An 18,205-nucleotide genomic window follows, 5' to 3' on the forward strand; every position below is an offset into this window, starting at 1 on the left:
TGGTTGGAAATCCCAAGGAATGGTGGGTTGACACAGGAGTAACTCGTCACATTTGCGCGGACAAAAAGATGTTCACTACTTACAATGAGACTGCAAATGGTGAACAACTATTCATGAGAAATTCATCTACTTCTGTTGTGGCTGGACAAGGGAAAGTTGTTTTGAAGATGACATCAGGGAAAGAACTTACCCTCAACAACATGTTGCATGTACCAGACATCCGGAAGAATTTAGTGTCTGGTTCTTTATTAAGTAAGAATGGTTTTAGGCTTGTATTTGAGTCTGATAAATTTGTATTAACAAAGAGTGGTATGTACGTTGGTAAAGGATACATGAGTGATGGTCTCTTCAAGTTGAATGTAATAACTGTTGTACTAAAACTTTCTATTAGTAAGAATAACACATCTTTTGTTCATATTCTTGAGTCAAATTTATGGCATGGTAGATTAGGACATATAAATTTTGATGCGTAGACTAATTAGTTTGGATTATATACCAAAGTTTGAAATTGATCCTAATCACAAATGTGAGGTTTGTGTAAAAGCAAAACTAACTAAGGTTCCATTTAAATCAGTTGAAAAAAAAACCGAACCTCTAGAATTAATTCATACTGATGTGTGTGATCTTAAATTTGTTCAAACTAGAGGTGGCAAAAAGCATTTCATAACATTTATCGATGATTGCACAAGATATTGTTATATATACTTGCTGAGAAATAAAGATAAAGCCTTAGAAATGTTTAAACTCTACAAAACTGAAGTTGAAAATTAACTTGGTAAAACCATTAAAATGGTTAGAAGTGATAGGGGTGGTGAATATGATGTACCTGTGAATGAATTTTGTGCACAACATGGCATTATTCACCATACTACAGCACTCTATTCTCCACAACAAAATGGAATTACTAAAAGAAAGAATAGAACCCTTAAAGAAATGATAAATGCCATGTTACTAAGTTCAGGCTTACCACAGAACTTGTTGGGGGAAGCAATATTGTCTGCTAATTATGTTCTTAACAGAATACCCCACAAGAAAACTAACAGCATTCCTTATGAATTGTGGAAAGGCTGACCATTTTTCTACAAATACTTAAAAGTGTAGGGATGTTTGGAAAATGTTAAAGTTCCTGTTCTGAAAAAGATTAAAATAGGACCAAAAACAGTGAATTGTGTGTTTATTGGTTATGTTCAAAATAGTAGTGCATATCGATTTCTAACTTATAAATCAAAAATACCTTATATAAATGTGAACACTATTATAAAGTCAAGGAATGTTGTGTTTTTTGAACATGTTTTTTCCTTAAAAGAAAGGATAGGAATTAAGTTCACATAAAAGAACTTATGATTGTACACAAAGTTAAGAGACTAATGACAATCAAACGCAAGAGACTAGTAATGGTCTCGACTAACAGGATTTAAATGATGTTAAGCCAAGACGAAGTAAAAGAGCAAGAAAATCAAAATCCTTTGGTCTGGATTTTCTGACATATCTGTTAGAAAACGAACCTCAAAGCTTTAAGAAAGTAATGACAAGTCCTGAAGCACCTTTGTGGAAAGAGGCAGTTAATAATGAAATTGAATCCATTATGCAAAATCATACTTGGGAATTAATGGATCTTCCACCCGGTTCTAAACCTCTTGGATACAAATAGATATTCAAGAGAAAAATGAAAGCAGATGGTTCAATAAACAAGTATAAAATAAGACTTGTGGTAAAAGGTTACAGACAAAAGGAAGGTCTGGACTATTTTGACACATATTTCCCTATGGCAAGAATAACATCCGTCCTCATGCTTATTGCTATAGCAGCGTTGTATAATTTAGAAATACATCAAATGGATGTTAAGACAGCTTTCTTAAACGGTGATCTAAATGAAGAGATCTATATGGAGCGGTCGAAGGGGTTGTAGTGCCAGGACAGGAAAAGAAAGTTTGTCGGCTTGTAAAATCTCTTTATGGATTAAAACAAGCTCTTAAGCAATGACATGAAAAATTTGATCATGCTATGCTTACTAATGGGTTTAAGATAAACGAATGTGGCAAGTGTGTCTATGTTAAAAACACTGACAAAGGTTATGTCATCGTTTGTCTTTATATAGATGACATGCTTATCATTGGAAGCAGATCAAATTAACTAAACAAATGCTTAACAAAGATTTGATATGAAAGATATGAGAGTCGCAGATGTTATATTAGGAATGAAAATTACTAAAACATCTTATGGGTACGCATTATCTCAATCTCATTATATTGAGAAAATTCTTGGTAAATATATCAAGGATGATATGAATGTAGCAAGAAAACTTGTAGATATCAGTCTTTATTTCCAAAATACTCCCAAATCATTGGAAGTCCAATGTACCTAATGAATTGCACTTGTCCTAATATAGCTTATACTGTCAGTAAATTGAGTAGGTACACTAGTAATCCCGGAGAAGACCATTGGACAGCGATCATTTAGGTTCTTAGATATCTAAGGTTTACCCGTGATCATGGCTTAAACTTTGCTCCATATCCAATAGTACTCGAAGGCTATTGTGATGCAAATTGGATATCAGATACTAAAGATTCAAAATTCACTAGTGAATATGTCTTTACTCTAGAAGGCGATATTGTTTCTTGGAAATCTATGAAATAAACATGCATCGCACAATCTACAATAAAATCTGAGTTCATTGCTTTAGACAAAACAGGAGAAAAAGCAGCATGGCTTCACCATTTTTTATAAGATATTTCAATGTGGCCAAAACCCGTGTTAGCTATTTGCATTCATTGTGATAGTCAATCTGCAATAGGCAGGGCACAGAGTCATATATATAATGGTAAGTCACGATACATTCGTCGTCAACATAATACCGTAAAGCAGTTGCTTTCAAATGGAATAATCTCAATAGATTATACAAAATCTAAAGAGAATATTGTGGATCTGTTAACAAAAGATTTGACAAAAGAGCAAGTGTATTGTTTATTGAAGGGGATGGGATTAAAGCCTATTACATAAAAGTCATCAAAATGGTAACCCTACTTAGATGACTAGAGATCCAAGAACTAAGTTCAAAGGGACAACTAAGTTATATGTGACTCACTAGAAATCACCAAGGGATTAAAATTCTCCTCTCATTCCTGTGGTGAGAGTGGTATCCGTAACATGTGTTGTATGCAGGGGTTTAAGGATAAGCTTTGCTTTTAATGATTACTTATATCTTGATTTAGGCATAAAAGTGAAGACGACTATAAGAGATACTCACAATAAGAATCACCTATATGAGTGTCGAATTGGGACCAATTCTATGATAATGAAAAGGCTAAATCCTCTAGGAGCACTCATGAACAACCAGGAACGTTCAAGGCCAAAATGAACACAACCGTGAGAACCACGATGTGTCAGAAGATATTTTGTGTAAAATCTATTGTCTTGGCTTATACAAACGGCTGAACAATTCAAGACATCGCGTCCATTGGTTAGCTAGTGAGTCCGATAGGTTATCACTAGGGAAGGTTCAAGGTCGAAAACTACTTATCCCGATGTAAGATATTTTCGATTTACACTCTTTCAAAAAATTTTGCATATTGTTGTATTTCCATTGTCATCAAATTTCATTCATGTGGGGGATTGTTAGAAATGGTTTTGGAAAAATCAATTTTTTTTCCACAACTTTGGTCTAATTTTTATATAGGACCCATGCCCCAAAGTTGGCGGGTCTACGTGGAAACGCGTTCTATGCCGCGTTGTGATTCACGTAGTATATTTGGTTGCTCAAAACCATTATCGGGTGTATGGGAAATTGATGCCAAAATGGGCTCCATGAAAATGGTGTGTTTGGTAAAATTTCCTTAAAGGTTTGAATTAAGGCTTGTCCCACATTGGTTTGGTAGGTAAACTTTTGTGAGTTCATAAGCCTTAGGTTTGCAACTTGGAGAGGGCCCCAAGGGGTACCCAAGTTTTGTATAACGGTGAGGTTATGGACTAGACCCATTGAACCCAAAACAAACACACGCGCACGTCGCCGCTGTCCGTCTGTCTGGTCGGGCGAGCTGGGCTTGGGCGCGGGTGCTTGGTGTGAGGCTGGGTTGGGCTTGTCCGGCCAAATACTTATTTTTTTGGGACAAAAACATTTGAATTTAATTTTATTTTTTGGTAAAATAAAATCTGTCCACTTTTAATTTCAACTTTTGGTTGGAAAAATTCAAATTTGTTTGCACCTCTTCAAAATTTCAGTACAGGTTCCATATATGTCCAACCAGATCCGAATCTGTTCAAATTCAAACCCAAACAGATCCGAATTTGTTCAAACAGTGCCGAACAGGTATGGTACCTGTTCAAACAGATCTGCTACCTGTTAGATTCAAACCGAACAACCACTATTTCATCTATAAATAGGTAGTCGCTTATTTGGATTTAACATTCAATTTTTCATTCTTCTCTGCTGTTGTTAACCTCTGCATTTTGCTGCATTAATTTTCTTGTGAGAAAGAGTGTAAACACAAAGTGTGTTCGCTGTATGAATAGTTTGTACTGCTACTACTATTCACTGTTGATCATTTTATCTTGGGAAATAAACGTCCATAATCTAAAAGCACCATGAAGAGGACAAATCTGTCTTAAGGAGGACACGGTGTTAAATACTGGACTTGATCAAAATTTTATTCGAGAAATTAATAAGGTAAGTAATTAATTTACTTTCTGTTTTATTTATGTTTATCAGATTCTGATTTTGTTTTTGTCACAAAATAAGAATTTATTATTTTATTTTATTTTATATACTGTTTTAATTTTTGTAATCAAACAGTTTCTCTCATTTCTTTAATTCTTCGCATATAGTGAAGATTTTCCAACATTTATGTCCACATGCATGCTTCATTAAAATGATGAAATGCTTGTCTCATAATTTGTTTTTAAAATGACTAGTCACAAAATGATGCTTCACAGGTTCAGGTCGTGGGAGGTGTCGCATGTGAAAAGGTTAGGCAATTCGGTTGCCCACCGTTTGGCTCGCATGGCTGCTGAAGTTGTTGGGCATTCGGTGTGGGTGAAAGAAGTTCCTCCATCTTTGTTTTCTTTAATTAGGGTAAAAAATTTCATTGTTTTATCTGTTTCTAATTTTTTCATTTGACTATATAAAAAATAATAATTTTGATTAGCCACAAAATCTCTATGAACATGCATAACGCTTATTATGGGTTTTTGTTTTGATAATTTAAAATTTTTATTTTATAAATTATTTAGACTCATAGAGTTTATTATGGGTACTATTTTTATCATTTAACTTTTTTATTTTATAAGGTCCTCTGTATATATTATTTTAAAAAAATTAAGTCAATTTAATAATTATAATTTTTTATTTTATTATATTTGTTTTCAAAAAAGTGGACCAACAATTTTCAAAAAACATGTTTGTTGTCTATTTTTTTTAGACAAATACGATAAAATGAAATATTATGATTACTAGATTGACCTATTCTTTTTAGTCAATGATATACACTGAGGGGCCTATAAAAATAATGATTTGGATAATCGAAACGGAACCCGTGATGAATCTTGAACCGTTCTCTTAAATTCATATTTAAAGGTGAGAGAAACTTAAAAAATTTATAGAAATGCATACCCCATTGTGTGATGTGTACGACATCCAATTATGACATTTGTGGCATTTGGTTAGGGCAATTCTACTTACACCACATATTTATCTCCTTACATCCTATTTCTTATTACACTATCTTTCAGGAAATTCTATTTTCACACACCTAATTAACTCAAGACAAATCTTTTCTTAATACACACACTTATTAATTTAATTATTAACTAATTTTCTCAATCCATACCCTTCAAATTACAATTACATCCTTCACTCATAACCATGGTACACACATTTTACTCTCAAATCCACACACTTCTATTGACCCTAATTTACATTTTTAGTTCCACCCATAAAAGTGAAAACCAAACTGACTTTTGTCACAGTTGAAAGAAAAACTTACTTTCGTTCAGAAAAAAAAATAAAAAATAAAAAATAAAAAAGTCTTTAAACTTTCCTCATCTCCATTGAAGACTTTGAAGACCTCCATTGAACCTCCACTAAAAACCATTGAAAGCCCTTGTTTAAGGTAAGAAATCTTTCTATTTTATCATTTTATTATTACATCGTTGGCCAACATGGGCATATCGAAAAGGGTTTCTATTGCTCGATTTATATGACCAGCCACGTTGCCATAGATCTTGATAACATTGTAGAAAAAATCGTTAGAGAGTTTTTAACTTCTTTCAAGTTTGATTCTTTCCATGATATCTTCAATCCCATCAGGTGTGTGGAAATAGAATTTTCCCTACTTTTCATCTCATTACACTCTCCATGATTCCTAATATATCCTCATCCCTACCAATTCATCCTCTTTTTTTACCCATTCACGTTTGAAATCCTAATTTCATCCCACCACTGTCTCATCCACCTTCAGCCACCATCGCCGCTGCGACAATCGCAACCACAAATCTTCACAACCCATCGCAAACCCAATCCTGCAGCCACCCACCACCGCTCACGAACCCAACCTTTGTAGCCGCCACCATCGTGAATCCACCCCTACAACCTAAGAGAGAAAGAGAGAGCGAATTTAAGATCTAGGGTTTGGAGGATGAGGAGGAAAAGAAGGAAGACGTGCAGCTTTTCAATTGTTTTATTTTTTTCGTCAAAACAGGTGTGCATAAAAGCATATAAGCATTGATCTAACGATTTCTTATCAAGCAACCATGAAGTCATTGGATTTGGTCATTCAATATTGTATATGCATATCTGGCAACCAATGAATTCACTTATTGATATCATTACTTTCCTTATTGTATACACACAGATATAATAATCATTGTTTCTTTGTTGTATATACACATATCCAATTATAAGAATTCTAGAGGGAGTTTCTCGTGGCCAAAAGTGTGGCAGCTTAGGCAAGTTGGCATTGGTCAAAATCACTATCAATGTAAGGAGGACAGATGATGGGTTGTGTAAGTTGAAATCGTTATGGAGGGCTATCGGAGGTAGGGAAAAGAGTGCTGGGGGTTGGAAAAGAGTTGTCAGAGGTGGGAAACGGTAAGGGAGGATTGTCGGAGGTGGGCAAATGGTGATGGAGGGTTATAGGAGGTGAGAGCAGAGTAGAGAGAGACTGAAGGGTTGGGTGGGATGAGAAATTGGTTGTTCAACTTTTAAGGGATTAATTGGTAACTTTACACAAAAAGATAAAATTGTGATAAAAAAATAAAAATTAAAGAGTAATTCTATTTTCAGCCACCTGATAAACTTAGGGTACACACTTAATGAAAAATTAACTTAATGACAAGTATATCCTTATTAAAAATTACTATAATAACCATTAATCAACACTCCTAATATTATATATATAAATTCTCTATACACATCTTTTGGAAATAAAAATATCTCAATATACACTTTTTGAAACAAAAAAATTAAACCCTAATTTTTTTTTTGTAGTCACTTTACTTCTTACACACTCTGTACTCCTCTCTGTTATTTGCAAACAAAACATCTTCCATATTGCTTTAATCTTTAAGTTTATACTCGATTATTAACATCATTTAATTATTAGTTCAATAATTTTTACTTGATTTTGATGTGGAAGAGTTGCAAACCTATAGAAGTTCAAACTCAAGCAATGGTGACAGCAAAATCAGTGATGAAAAGGTAAAATCATGTAGTATTTTTTTAAGATTTTTTTGTGTTTTTTAGTCAGAAAGGCAGTGCCGAATTTGTTGAATTAATTCGGAAATCAAATACCGTAATAATATGAATGGTTCGTTCCTTAAAAACTAATTTTTTTAATGTATTTCAGTTTTAGAGTGCCGAATAAAATTAATAATTTCGTCATTAGTGTTTCGAAATTTGTTATTATTTTCGGTTTTTTATTTCTGAATTTATTTATTTATTTCGGATCTGTAGAACCGAATTAAATTTTTCCTTCTCCTTTTGAGATGGCATGCACTGAAGAACCTGAGGTTCGATCGGATATTATGGTGGATTGTACTAGCTATTTTACAGCTAAATAGGTAATTTTTAACATAAAATTTGAAAGTTCATAAATTTGTATTCGTTAGTTTGTTTAGTTTGTTATTATGAAAGTTGTGTGATATTGTATATAGGTTTTCGACAACAAAGATGAATTGCTCACTTGGGTACGTGACATTGGAAGGATAAATGGCTTTGTTATTATTATAACTGGTGCACCATGTATAGGATCATCATCCATGGCAATGTGCATGTCATCATCATGCACTCGAGCACGTCCACGTCCACGTCCACGTCTCTCTAATTCATGGAGTCTTCTGTTCGAAGCTGTTACTGACCGACGTTCACTAGGACCGACATCCATCTGCATAAGAAAAGTTGTTCTTATCAACCCAATATAATGAAACATAATAAGCACTCCCATAAAAGGATCACATCAATGCGGGTAACAAGTAGCATAACCATGCCACCTTAATGAAATCTAATACGCAGTTATAAACCATTAAATTCACAATTTGGATGATGTGAAATTAACAAAATAAGTTAAATACATAACCCTACTACTTATGAAAGATTTAGACTAGGATTTGTTGAAAAATTACAATACAAACATGGATATAGTAAAACTATTTGTATTCTATACAGACCATTCATCAATTAGTTTGGTTGATGTTCACAACATGCAAAAAACAGATTAATTTCATTTTGGCCAATTTACCAAGGCAACATGGTCATTAATCAATACCAACATCATTTTTCAAACAATCAAAGGACTGCCCATCACTTGTCTTTGTACATGCCATTGATTGTAAACTTGTTGTAGCTGTAAGCATACAACCAAAGACCAAATTTGGCACCAATTTCAATGCTTTGAAATGACAAACCTCAAAGACAAAATAACTCAAGCTTTAATAATCTATATAATGCAATTGTTTTGTTCAGATATTTAGCTAACAAAATTTATGAAGACCCAACTACTAAGCTAATAATATCATGTGGAAATACCAATACTGCACAGATTTTTGTTTCTATTGTTATGCATTCAATTTCGTGAAAAAAAAATAAATACATAAACATACCCATAAAATAAAATTGTTGAAAAAGAACCTAAAGTAAAACAAATATTGGTGGCCTATGTAACCTGGTTCTATATCATATATTACCACAAAAAAAAAAAAAAAACCATTCGGCACTTCAGGACCGAAAATACAAACATATTTCAACAATGAAGTACCGAAATTCTTGCAGTTATTCGGAATTAAAAGGACGAACTCATGTATTTTTTTCAAAATTCATTGGTCGAAATTATACATAATATTCGAAAATCAAGGGCCGAATGAAACACACATCTTCGGCAACCCAGTGTCGCGATCTACACAGCACTTACAGCTCTCGGAAAAACATACTTTTATGCCAATGGAGTGAAGAGAGATCCGAAAATTGTCAATGTAATATCAAAATGATAAATGTAATAATAAAATTGAAAGATTTCTTACCTTAAACAAGATTTTCAACATTTAGTACATATTCAATGGAGCTCGTGAAATCTTCAATGGAGGTAAGGAAAGTGTAGATTTTTTTATTTATTTATTTTTTTTGTTTCCTGTTTGAACTTCTTCTTCTTCCTGTTTGAACCAAGGCACTTTGGTCTTCACCAAAGTGGGTGGAAGTAGATATGTAAATTGGGGTAAATTGAAGTGTGTGTACTTGAGGGCAAAGTGTGTGTACAAGTTATGAGTGAAGGATTTATTTGTAATTTTAAGGATGTGGATTGAGATAATTATTTAATAATTAAATTAATATGGATGTGTATTGAGAAAAGATTTGCCTGAGTTTATTAAGTGGGTGGAAATAGAATTTCCCAAAATTAAATGGTGTAATGAGTTGTTTTTGTGGTGTAAGTTGAATTACCCATTTGGTTATGACCTATTATGATATTAATTTTTACTCGATCATGACTCATTGTATTATTAGTTATAACTTATTGTAATGTTCGTTATGACATATTGTGATTATTCATTTGGTTATAATCAAAAAAGTTTTTAGTTATACTTTATGTAGTTTTTGTTATGATTCATTATTATTTTTTTAATTATGACTAAAAATGATTTAGTTATGACATTATAATTAACACCATATATAAAATATCATAACTTATATATGATACACAACCCAAAAAGATTGTGTATAGTAAAACATGAGATGATTTAGATGTGCTATGTGGTCTTCGTCACATCGAAAATGAATCCAAAACTATACAATAATTTTTTTGATTAATTACATTAATTTCTTGTGAAATTTTAAAAAATACATTGAATTTACAAATATGGCATGTGTTATTCTAATGTTTTAATTCTGTTAGCACCATAAATCTACAATTTTATTATTATTTATTTTTTATATAATTGTAGGACACGTGGCATCTTCTTATTCATTCGGAAATTAAAAGAAGTTATGGAGATGATGGAGAATATGAAAGACAAAGTGGATGAGTGGAAGGACACATGGCAAGACAAGAATGAAGATGGAAGAAATGGGTAGTTACTAAGTAGTTATTGCTGTATTTTTTCCTCTATAAATAGCCATTAATGGCTACATTGTGAAGAGGGAGAATTCAAATCAAATACAATTGATTTCAGTATTTCTAGTCATTTTCCTTATCTTAGGAGTAGTTTAACATAGATTTATATTTCGAACAATTTATTTTCAGCATTTCCTTTTCGAAGCATTTTATGAACTTCCTTTTCGAAGCATAGGAGTAAAGGTAAGTAATTATTACTTTGATTGTTCACTCAATCATCTTTTTCTGTCTCCCTCATTCTTCTTTTAATTTTTCTTTTTTCTACACTTGGCAATTTTGAAGTCCTCTTTGTTGAGGCAAAAGAACCGTTTACGCAATCGCTTGATAATTGGCTTGAATTTAATCTGTAAGGATTTTTCAATCTTTACTGGCATGCTCGCATTTATGATATTTTCCTTCATAGAAAAAATAAGCCAACATATATTTTTGGCACGCCCGGTGGGACGTCAAGTGTAAGAAATGAAAAATGAATTGGATTCGTCCATTTCAAATAGTCTAGATGAAATCTATTGGCGTAAACAAAAAATTTTAGATCTTTAAGAAGAGATCCATTTTATTTGTGAAACAAACTTTCATTCATTACAATATTATTTGGTGGAAGAAAAAAGACATGATTTAATTGGAGAAATTCATTAACTTGATATGAAAATTTGCCAATAGAATGATGAATTGTCAACTCTCACTACCAAGTCTTTAACTGAGGATTTAATGGTCGAAATTGGTGAATTTTTTCAAAATTTTTCCATGGTTGAAAATAGCAAAAACAAAGAGTTGATTTCATCAATGGCTCGGGGGGTTCAAGAGCACGTTTTTAAAGAGCCAAATTATGAAATTAACATAACGAAAGAGCATGTTTTTTAGCCAAATTTGGCTAAGAATGATGTTTCATACATGGCTCGGGGGGTCCAAAAACTAATTTTTAGAGAGTCAAGTTATGAAAATAACATTCTTACGGGGGATTTTCATAAGCCATTAATGGCTAACATGGAAAAACAACCCACTTTGCCAAAGAATTATGAAAATCAATTCTGTGAAAGTCATGTTTTTACACCAAACATGGCCGAGAATAATGAACAAGTCACTGTTCATGAATTCAAAATTTTTGAAATTTTTCAAAGTGTCAAAAAGTATGAATTTTCATGGTCACGCTATACCATGACTTTTGTTGTTCAAAATCTATTTTGGATTTGTGGATCACATCAAACGTTGACTTTGATGAAATGGCTAGCAAATAATATTTCGTTATTGAAATATATTGGGCCAAAAATATGGTTGATCCATAAAACCATCATCATTTAGTTTTGTGGTTACCTTTGAAATATGTCCCAAGACACTTCGAAGCATGTTATTCATTGAAATATCATTTTATAACCATTAATGACTTGTTAAAATGCCAAACTAATTTCATAGTAATCCAACTATTTGGATTTGGTATGAAGAAATGTCGTGAGCACTTTAATTTTTACAAAAAGGTGTTTAAAAAGTAGAGCAAATAGAAATAAATATTTATTTTTTGATATTTCTTGACTTTTTAATTTCTTTTGATAACATTTACCTTTTATATTTTTTTCAGTGAGTTGCCAAACGACCTCTCGTGTTTCATGCTCTTTTTTTTTGGTTTTTGGTTTTGTTTTTTTCCTATCACAGATCATTGTCAATTCTCTCAAACATTGTACGTTGCATCAGACAACAATATCAATTAAAAGAAACATTGCACGCGGACTCAAAGTTGACCACATGTTTCAGCACAAGAAAGCAAGCAAGATCATGGAAGAGTCTGCTGGCTGACCAGCGACCTTCATTGTTTAACAAATTACACTCACATCTCCCAAAATTTAGAGGAATTATAATCAGTGTGTTTGGTTTGAATTTTTTAAATTAAATTTTTTAGAAATTAAATTTTTTTGTTTTCATATTTTTTTATTTTTAGTAAATATTTTTAAAATTTTAAATATTTTTTTTACTTTTTTAGATGCACCTTACTTAGATGTATCTAAAAAGTAAAAAATTTGTGAAAAAATATTTTTAAAAATTAATAAATACATAAAAATACAAAAAAAATGCACTGAATTTTCGTTTTTTTTTTATATTTTTGGTACTTAGTGAATTTTTAAAAGATTTTTTTCAAATTTTTTTTACTTTTTGGGTATATTTATGCTAGGTATGTCTAAAAATTAAAAAAAATTGCTCAAAATATTTAAAAAAAACTCAGTAAAAATGAAAAAATACGAAAAATAAGAAAGTATAATTTTTTGAAAAATATTTTTAAAAAATTATAACCAAGCATTTTATAATTTTAATATAATTATATTAAATTTATTTAAAATTTTAATTCACAAACACTTAGTTTTCTTTTCATTAATAATTTATTAGTCATATAGATGAAAAAAATAATATTATAATTTTTTTTATATTAAGATATATATTATTTTATAATTATTCTAGTGTTTTTATACAATCTATATTAATTTCGGACCCTATAACCATATTAAAAAAAGTTAGCGTAAGTATCAAAACAGTGGGGCTGTTTTTATTTTTGAGGTTAGTGAAATTTGTCCTTCAATTTTTATGACAAATTCTAGGTTTGTCAAATAATTTAAAGTTTTTTTTTTTCATTTTGACTTTTTTGTAAAAAAACATATGATTAAATAAGTGTTGGTCAATCAAATAAATTTTATTTAAAAACTCTTTTTATGCCAAAAACAAAAGCTTGGCTTTTTTATTTGGGTTTTTTTTTTAAGGTCCTTGATCTTATGATTTTATAGCATAAAGGACATCAAATATTTTTATGATGTCTAAGGTCCATCAACAATATTTTCATAATGTCTAAGGTCCCTCAACCTTGATCCAGAGAAATTTCAGTCCAGAGAAAATTGGTAGTCCAGAGAAAATTCGTGCAGAGAAATTTCAGTCCAGAGAAAATTGGTCCAGAGAAATTTCAGTCCAAATTTCTCTGGAAAATCTAATTATTCTCAGAATTTTATGCAGAGGGAGCCACACATACACCATGCATATTTTTGGTGAATGTTTGTGCACTGATAATCAAGAAATGTCTTTTTTATCTTGAAGAAGTTTACGAATGATTTTTTTTTTCCCCTTCCCTTTTATCACTTGATGCAAGTTCTTCCCAATTCCTAAGAAAAAACAATGTATTGGCTGTAAATTCAAAATTCTTTCTACCATTGTGTTTCGTATACAATTCGTGGCATTTATATTTCCGCTTCAGTCTTCCATTAATGGGAGAGTTCTACAACTTCTTCAGCGCCGAATCATGACCATTGTCATCATCTCACGTCACAGAGAAAATTGGTCCAGAGAGATTCTGGACCAACCCTGATAAAATTTAGTTCAAAAATCAGAGAATTTCTCTGGTTTCAACCTAGAGAAAATTCAATTCAAAAACCAGAGAATTTCTCTGGTTTCAACTTCAAATGAAAAAAAAAAAATTCAATTCACAATTTGGAACCTGGAATGCTTAATTTGAAACCCAGAGAATTTCTCTGGACTAGCATTGCTATTGCTTGTGGTGAACCCAACACAACTGCAATTGTTCCAGCACTTTTCCATACAATCGCTAATGCTTAAGCCCGAATTATCGTCACGGTCACTGGATTCGGCCGAGTTGGAAGTGAAGGCTCGGAGCAATAATGAGATGAAAAGGACTTTTACTTGACTACTTTGCCTCTTGTAGAACACAGAGATGCTGAGGTTTTGAACTCCAGGTTTATCTTCTTGTTCGACATCTTCATCAACCTCTATATCAGTAACTAAACAGCACAAATGCTGCACAAACTTTATTACCAAGAAACAACAACAATACCAAAAGCACACATGTACAAGAACACATCATTTGTGTAGTTGACAGATATAATACAAGCTGTAGAAGGGGAAATTGAATCAGTTAGACTCAACTAGTCAGAGAAAATTCGATCTAGAGACTCTAGACGAATTTTCTCTGGACTTCACAGAGAAATTCTAGTTTACAGAGATTTTCTCTGGTCCAATTTTCTCTGAACTTCACATTTCACAGAGAATTTCTCTGGTCGAATTTTCTCTGGACTTCACAGAGAAATTCTGGTTCACAACAAGTAGATGGCTGTCCACTAGAAGCAGAATCTTCCATCCATGTATGATGTGATAAAAGAACTTTTTCTCTGTCCATAAAACATACAAAAGTGCATCCAGAGTCTTCCATCCATGCATAATCTTTCATCCATGTCTATCCACCAGTGCTTCAAAAGAGCATCCTGCAAAATAAGATCATTGCTCGCTTGTGCTTCTACATCTTGCTTCTCAGTCTTTTCAATTTCAGGAACTAAAGCATCTGTTTCAAACATAGAAGAAGTTGAAATTTTTTCCTCCCCAAAACTCTTAGTCTCCCCAGGCTCTGAAACAGCTGCATCTCCTACAACCAGACATTCCATTTCTTGTTCTTTTGCATCTTGCTTCCCAGATTGATCATCACACTTGTTCATTGTAAGGTGCAAATCTAAAGCATTAGGGACAGAAGAGTAAGGAAAGTGTATGAAATAGACTGTAAAAGCTTGACGGAATAGTAGGGAAAACAGGGGATGATGAATTAAAATGAAATTGAAGGGGTTCAAGAACTTGAAACCCTAGAATGAGAAAGTGTATGAAAGAGGAGGAGGAAGAGGAACCTCGTTGATTATCGCCCTACATGTCCACAATTCCACTTCTTGGAGACCAATTAAGCATTCGACGAATGATGAGAGTGATGATTCATCGCCGATTGCATAGCAGCTTCGCAATTGGAGTTTCTTGAGCTGTTTACAACTCCTCCAGAGCCAACTGAGGCCGTAATCGCAGTGTTGAATCCCGGACAAACCTAGGGTTTCTAATTGAAGTTTGGTTTCGGAGTTTCCGATCATTGAATCGGTCAAATTGAGTTTGTGTAAATCGAATTGTCCAGTGTTGAAGACGATCGAGAGGTCTTTCAGTGAGTGGAAAGAGATGAGCCAGTGAAACTTTCATCTGATATATGTTTAGGGACCTTAGACATCAAAAAATAATTTTGTGGATCTCTTCCATTACGAAAAGTGGAAGAGGGACCCTAGACCGATTTTCCCTTTTTATTTTTTATTTTTGTAAGCATTTGACTTTTTGACTTACTAGTCTAAGAAAATAAATAAATGAATAAACTGCTAAAAAAAACATTTGCTAAAAAACTACCAAAAGTGCTCCGTGGATATGGGTTGATCTTTTTTGGGTAAATTACTAATAGGTTTTAATAGTTGGATTTAATTCTCATCAAGTTTTATTGAAAATAAATCTTAGCAAAATTGTCGCTAAAAATATTTTTTTGTGACAATTTTTTACATATGTCAGTAAAAATTGACAATTATTGACTTTTTTTTGTCATAATTTTTATAAATTGTCGCTAAAACTTATAATTCTCATAAGACCTATTGGACAATAAATACACTTATTAAGACCTACACGTAAGTACCCCATCTTTTTTTGGGAGAATGAATATGGGTTGATCTCTCTCTCTCTCTTATATATATATATATATATATTTATTTTCATGGAGATAAGATTGAGAGGACATAATTTCTTAAAAATAATTCACTAAAAACGAAATTAACTAAAAAAATTATAAAATAAACAAAAAGCCACCAATTATAATTGATTATTACTAGTGTGTTAGTCTCCTATAATTTTTTTTTTTTTGGTTAGCAAAAAGATTTTTTAGTAATAGTATTTTTCTCATTTCTTTTTTCTTTCTCATGTAGTTGTATATATATTTTTTCCCATTATTACTTCTTTTTTTTTTTTTTACCTTTGACTAGGTATTTTTAGAACCCTTGACTAATGTAATGATAATGGAGATTGTTTTATCAAAAATTATTCAGTACTCTTAAAATAGTACGTGATTATGTCACTCATTAATCACCAAACACTATAATTTTTACTATTCTCTTATGTCGCAAATATAAAATCATAATTTTACTTAGTAATCACGACCCTTTTAAAATATCACTTAATTATCTCAAAATCATGTTTTATTTGGGAAGATGATTTGTGACTAAAATAGTCACAAAAGACAAAATAGGTTATTTTAGTCACAACAAACAAAATATCACATCTAATTCATAATCATTACACTCTTCTCTCACAAAAAAAATTAAAAAATTCTTCTCAAACTAAACATTTTAACCCAAATTAAAAATTTCAAAAAAATCAAAAAATTAAAAAACCAAACCACCCCCAAAACTAACCGTGAGTTACTTGTTGGAGTCTTCGCAAGCAAAACTACACCTACCCAAACCTACCAAGTCTGTTGTCTCTTTTCCTTGAGGTGTGAATGGGATTTTAGAGCCTAGTTGCCCCAGCCTGTTTCATTATCATAGGTCCAAATCATCATAGGTCGTGGATCATGAGTCAATGGAAAGAACAGAACTATGCAAATCAGTCAAACCTAACCTACAAGGCTGTTTCGTCATAAACAAAAACGATGATAAATGGGGTTGGTTAACACTAATTGTCGTTTGACAAAAGTTGTTTTAATTAAAAAAATTTAGTTTGAGATTAAAAATTTATTTGGCAAAAATTTTTAATTTTTTATTTTATGTGAGAAAAAAAATAAAATAATTATAAATTATGGAATATTTTGGATACATAATAAAAAGTTAACTTTTTGACTTTTTAACTTTTTTAACCAAAAAAATTACAAAAAAAGTCGTAAAAAAACTAGGGGTATATTTGGTTTGGATTTGTAGAGTGATTTTGGAAAAAAATTTCTAAAAAATTTGTTTGGTTTGTGAATTTTCTAAAATAATTTATAAAATCACTTTCTCTCTCTTATCTAACAATCAATCACTTTTTCTCTCTCCTCTCTCATTCTCAATCACTTTTTCTCTCACACGCATCTACTCAATTATAACAAAATATCAAATCATTACAAACTCTCAAACTCCAAAACTACTTTCAAAATCACAACCAAACAAACCTAAAAAATTTCTAAACTCTCTCTCCCAAAATAATTTTTAAAGACTACTCTTCCAAAATCAAACCAATTTTAGCACAAAAAAACCAAAGAGTTACAAAAAAAAGTTAAAAAATCAACTTTTTACCAACTTGTCAAAATACCACTATATATAATATCTAATTTTATTTACTTATTTAACCTACTTTATCTTTTATATTGTTTTAGTTCCAATTGAAATAGCCAACGAAGCCTTAGTAATTGGAAGTTGTTCAAGCCTTAATAGTTGGTAGTTGTTCAATTAGGACTGGCTCAATCCCAATAATCTTTCCTTTTTTTTTTCATTTTTGTTTAGGAAAAACATATAAATTTTTTGTAATTGAGTTTGGATAATTTGAGCCTTGCTTATTTAAGCTCCAACTAGAACAAGCAAGTTCGGGCAAAGGTCGGTCTTGGGCTCAACCTTGGACAAGTCTCTCTAACATTTTGGATTGAACTTACCCGAGGTACACTCTTAACAGTTTGGCAAGAAGGTTCGATGCTATGGGGTAATGAGATTTGGGCCTCGTTTGGAAAGTAAGGCCTCGTTTATTTTCAGAGGTAGAATGGAGGGGATTAATAGTGAGAGAATTAAGTAAAATTGTGTTTGTTTTGATAATAATTGTTA

General features: G+C 31.8%; 1 long non-coding RNA gene across 1 annotated transcript; it reads left to right on the forward strand.

Moving 5' to 3' along the window:
* Window positions 1–5,964: 5,964 nt before the first annotated feature.
* Window positions 5,965–8,054, forward strand: LOC114320245 (uncharacterized). The gene is made up of 3 exons (XR_014329058.1): window positions 5,965–6,692; window positions 7,629–7,690; window positions 7,946–8,054. It is a non-coding gene; the product is annotated as an uncharacterized LOC114320245 (long non-coding RNA).
* Window positions 8,055–18,205: the final 10,151 nt, after the last annotated feature.

The sequence above is a fragment of the Camellia sinensis genome, chromosome 1, assembly GCF_055761805.1.
Source record: "Camellia sinensis isolate YWXY chromosome 1, ASM5576180v1, whole genome shotgun sequence".
In the NCBI taxonomy this organism is placed as follows: Eukaryota; Viridiplantae; Streptophyta; class Magnoliopsida; order Ericales; family Theaceae; genus Camellia; species Camellia sinensis.